This window comes from Pollicipes pollicipes, unplaced genomic scaffold (genome assembly GCF_011947565.3).
Source record: "Pollicipes pollicipes isolate AB1234 unplaced genomic scaffold, Ppol_2.1 Scaffold_2287;HRSCAF=2678_pilon_pilon_pilon, whole genome shotgun sequence".
Taxonomy (NCBI): Eukaryota; Metazoa; Arthropoda; class Thecostraca; order Pollicipedomorpha; family Pollicipedidae; genus Pollicipes; species Pollicipes pollicipes.
Genome location: NW_023596083.1, coordinates 9,256 through 14,281, shown reverse-complemented (window position 1 = coordinate 14,281; position 5,026 = coordinate 9,256). Strand labels below are relative to the sequence as shown.

The window sequence follows — 5,026 nt, the reverse complement described above, 5'->3', positions numbered from 1 at the left end:
TAGCGGAGATGGGTCATTGACCTACGGCGGGTGACGGAGGGGTACCGGACGGAGGCGAGCTCCCTCCCCACCAGTGGGGCTGACAGTTCACACCCGGGCGTAAGCAGTAAGGCACCATGAGGGCCGTTCTTCCGCTCATCCTCATCCTTCTCACGGTGAGTGGTGAACGTCGGAGGCCGGCTCAAACGTCATGGTTGCCCGCAACAACTTGAACCAGTATACTGAATAGATGGCATTCTTGTTTCGTGCGTAGTTTGTCCCGCACTGCACGTTGTTGCATCGGAAATCATTCGGCAAAATAGCCACCAAGTCAGAACTTGTAAACCTGTCGACGATTTTGTGTGATTACTGCTTCAGCGCTTTTGATTCAGCATCTATCGTTCATACCTCGATACTGCTTGCGGAAGTTACCCTTCCCACTGAGAGGAGTCGCGCATTCTTCTTTGAATCACCCAGGGAGCTCAATGAAGCCTTTGATAAATTTTAGCACAGTAAGATAAATAATATGCGGGGGCATTATTTTCGGGAAACCTAATTGAAGAATATCATGCATGACATAAAACAAAGCGTGTAATGTGCATGCCATTTCACAATAAATCACCAATCATGTAGCAAATGCAAAGCGTTATCTCTGCAGTTTTCAACATGAGCTGACAATTGTCTTGTCTGCCCGTGCGTGCCCGGAAATCATGTGCTCCGTGTTTCACATCCGTCCAACTCCAGTCTTAACACCACTTTGGTCCCGCAAACGGCATTTTTGATGCTGCAGATTAGCTTGGCGTCATCAATTTCCCCTGATCGGAGGGTGGAGGTAGATCATCTGGAGTCGGCTAGTGGTGGCAGCCAAGTTCTGCGACCAGGTGATGGCAGAGAAGACTTGCAGCAAGCAAGTGATGGCAGGGACACTCCACAGTCGGCCAGAGACGGCGCTGAAAATAAATGGCCATCCAGTAATAGCGTCTACGTTCTTCATCAGTCCAATAACGGCAGTGCCGCTCCAAAATCAATGAGCGATGCAGATGACGCCTTACAGTCGGCCAATGACATCGGTGACGTTCCGCAGTCGGCCAGTGACGGAGGTGATACTCCGCAGTCGGCCAGTGACGGCGGTGACGCTCCGCAGTCGGCCAGTGACGGCGATGACGCTCCGCAGTCGGCCAGTGCCGGCAGTGACGCTCCCCAGTCGGGCCAGTGACGGCGGTGACGCTCCGCAGTCGGCCAGTGACGGCGGTGACGCTCCCAGTCGGCCAGTGACGGCGGTGACGCTCCGCAGTCGGCCAGTGACGGCGGTGACGCTCCGCAGTCGGCTGACCTCGCCGGCAGTGGGCGAGGCTGGTTCTGGACCGTGTTCCAGTCGCCACCGTGTCCGCTGAGGTCATGCACCAATGGCCAGCTATGCGTGCTTGGCCGCTGCCTGGAGAGCACCAGTCTTCGCGTCTCGTGCCTCCTGGACGGTGACTGCGCTGCCGGCTACTCTTGTGACGTGCTCGGGCTGGGCACCTGTCGCACGAGCCGGGCCACCGCAACCGTGGACGAGCCGGTGAGCTATCAACAGCTGAATGACCTTTTGCGCAAGCTCCCTGCCCTTGCCAACATTGGTAGTCCTGCTCATGGCTCTTGGCGATTATTAACAGCGACTTGTGTGCTCTGCTCGCTGAGGTGTGGCTTTATGACTGGCGTTTTTCACTTCAACGCGAAGAGATTCATCTCACTAAGACAATTTCCCCCGTCTTGTCTTTTGTCTTTGATTGCCGCCTGCCACAACGATCTTCTTTGTTTCTTGCTAGCTACTCACATGCACAAACCGTGCACATTAAAAGTACAGTAAAAGTAAAGTAAAGCACAGTAAAGTACCCACTTCCGGCACCCTCTCGAAACAGTGTTGACCACAGGCTTCCTTTCGGGATCTCCGTTGCCACACAAACTCATACAGCGCGACCAGCCCGTGTCCCCGTGCCCTGTAGCCAGAATATAGCATCGACAACCAGGAGCGAGTCTAAGCCCTCGAGGAAGATTACCAGGTCCAGGTCAAAGGTAAGGCAGACCATGCCGGTAAGCCCACTGCCGCGGACAGCATTAATTCATGTCAGTTTGGTACTCCCCAGCTGCTGGGATTCCCTGAGAGATCCCATGGGTGAGACCCGGTGGTGGAGAAGCATACTGAATTGGTTGTGTGGCCTGTTCGCAGCACCGACGACTGCCTCTCAATGCGGAGTTGCCGGCGGCCAGCACAGCCGTGGCGCCGTCACAGGGCACCACAGCGCCACCTGTTTTGCGGCGCCACCCGAGCGCCACCGCCGACCGTCCACCGGCGGCACGCGCTGCCCACCTCCACACCGGACTCCTGTGCCTCTCAGGCCGACAGTGCGCGAGCGGCGTCTGCGTACGGCGCGGTCTCGGCGTCTGCCGTCCGACGCCGGCCTGCCAGTGTGCCGACGACCACTACTGTGGCGACGGCGGGGTGTGCACGGTCAGGAAGGAGGCAGGCGCCGTCTGCACGACTGGCGAGCAGTGTCGGTCGGCGCGCTGCGTGCGCACGCCGTCGGGGTCACTGTGCGCCTGCCTCTCATGTGACGAGTGCTCTCCGGGGGATCAGTGTGTGCAATTCGAATGCATTGCTGCCCCGTCTACTGAGATGAACGCGGTTACGGAACTTGTTGTGAAATATCGCTGAATGGTGCAATTTACAATTGCAGCTGACGCGTAACTAAACAGAAGCACGATGTTAAGTTCAATAGTTTTAGAACTTGTAAGTTTTTCCGACGGCTGTTTGGAAAGCATTACAAAATGACACACAGTGTGTGTGATGCATGGTCAGAAAAACGATATGTCTTAGGAGGTGCAATGGCCTTCTAGATCCAAATCGTCTGACATCTCGCATTCATAGCAACCCACGGTGAGCGTTACGATAGTCTTGGCAATCGTCCCTCAGATGGAAGGTGAATGGGTAGATGGCAGCAATCAGGTGAGAGAAAGACGGGCGGTGCTGGAAACGAGTGGCAGGGCATGGGGCGGCGAGGAAAAGGGTGGCAGGGAAAGGGGTGGCGATGAAAGGGGGTGGTGAGGAAAGAGGGCGGTGTTGCTAACGCGTAGCGAGGAGAGGGGGGCGCCAGAGCCGCCTGGGCGGCGAAAAGCAGGCACACTGCTCGCACGAGGCAGGTAGCGTGTGATGTCAGACGAGGGCGGCCTCTAGTGGCAGAGCAGCTCCAGCGCAGTGCTGGTCATGATGCGCTGGGCGCAGCAGCACACAAACAGCTACCAGACGAGGAGGTGCCGGGCTCAGTTCTTATCACGAAAACTCAGTGATGTCGCCGCCGCGTTCATTTACCGCTGACAACTATTTTACATCAAGACACGTACTGGATTGGTCGTAAGCATAACCGCGTGATGGGGCTGTCAGAAGCCTGGCTTGTTTGTGCCGGCCCGGCCTGTGCTGTCGGAGATGGGTCATTGACCTACGGCGGGTGACGGAGGGGTACCGGACGGAGGCGAGCTCCCTCCCCACCAGTGGGGCTGACAGTTCACACCCGGACATAAGCAGTAAGGCACCATGAGGGCCGTTCTTCCGCTCATCCTCATCCTTCTCACGGTGAGTGGTGAACGTCGGAGGCCGGCTCAAACGTCATGGTTGCCCGCAACAACTTGAACCAGTATACTGAATAGATGGCATTCTTGTTTCGTGCGTAGTTCGTCCCGCACTGCACGTTGTTGCATCGGAAATCATTCGGCAAAATAGCCACCAAGTCAGAACTTGTAAACCTGTCGACGATTTTGTGTGATTACTGCTCCAGCGCTTTTGATTCAGCATTTATCGTTCATACCTCGATACTGCTTGCGGAAGTTACCCTTCCCACTGAGAGGAGTCGCACATTCTTCTTTGAATCACCCAGGGAGCTCAATGAAGCCTTTGATAAATTTTAGCACAGTAAGATAAATAATATGCGGGGACATTATTTTCGGGGAACCTTATTGAAGTATATCACGCATGGCATATAACAAATCGTGTAATGTGCATGCCATTTCACAATAAATCACCGATCATGTGGCAAATGCAAAGCATTATCTCTGCAGTTTCCAATATGAGTTGACAATTGTCTTGTCTGCCCGTGCGTGCCCGGAAATCATGTGCTCCGTGATTCACATCCGTCCAACTCCAGTCTCAACACCACTTTGGGTCCCGCAAACGGCGTTTTTGATGCTGCAGATTAGCTTGGCGTCATCAATTTCCGCTGATCAGAGGGTGGAGGTAGATCATCTAGAGTCGGCCAGTGGTGTCAGCCAAGTTCTGCGACCAGGTGATGGCAGAGAAGCTTTGCAGCAAGCAAGTGATGGCAGGGACACTCCACAGTCGGCCAGAGACGGCGCTGAAAATAAATGGCCATCCAGTAATAGCGTCTACGTTCTTCATCAGTCCAATAACGGCAGTGCCGCTCCAAAATCAGTGAGCGATGCAGATGACGCCTTACAGTCGGCCAATGACATCGGTGACGTTCCGCAGTCGGCCAGTGCCGGCGGTGACGCTCCGCAGTCGGCCAGTGACGGCGGTGACGCTCCGCAGTCGGCCAGTGACGGCGGTGACGCTCCGCAGTCGGCCAGTGACGGCGGTGACGCTCCGCAGTCGGCCAGTGACGGCGGTGACGCTCCGCAGTCGGCTGACCTCGCCGGCAGTGGGCGAGGCTGGTTCTGGACCGTGTTCCAGTCGCCACCGTGTCCGCTGAGGTCATGCACCAATGGCCAGCTATGCGTGCTTGGCCGCTGCCTGGAGAGCACCAGTCTTCGCGTCTCGTGCCTCCTGGACGGTGACTGCGCTGCCGGCTACTCTTGTGACGTGCTCGGGCTGGGCACCTGTCGCACGAGCCGGGCCACCGCAACCGTGGACGAGCCGATGAGCTATCAACAGCTGAATGACCTTTTGCGCAAGCTCCCTGCCATTGCCAACATTGGTAGTCCTGCTCATGGCTCTTGGCGATTATTAACAGCGACTTGTGTGCTCTGCTCGCTGAGGTGTGGCTTTATGACTGGCGTT

General features: G+C 56.0%; 1 long non-coding RNA gene across 1 annotated transcript; it reads left to right on the top strand.

Moving 5' to 3' along the window:
- The first annotated feature begins 1,289 nt into the window (after positions 1-1,289).
- LOC119096942 (uncharacterized) lies at positions 1,290-2,797 on the top strand. The gene is made up of 2 exons (XR_005094103.1): positions 1,290-1,540; positions 2,189-2,797. It is a non-coding gene; the product is annotated as an uncharacterized LOC119096942 (long non-coding RNA).
- The last annotated feature ends 2,229 nt before the right edge of the window (positions 2,798-5,026 follow it).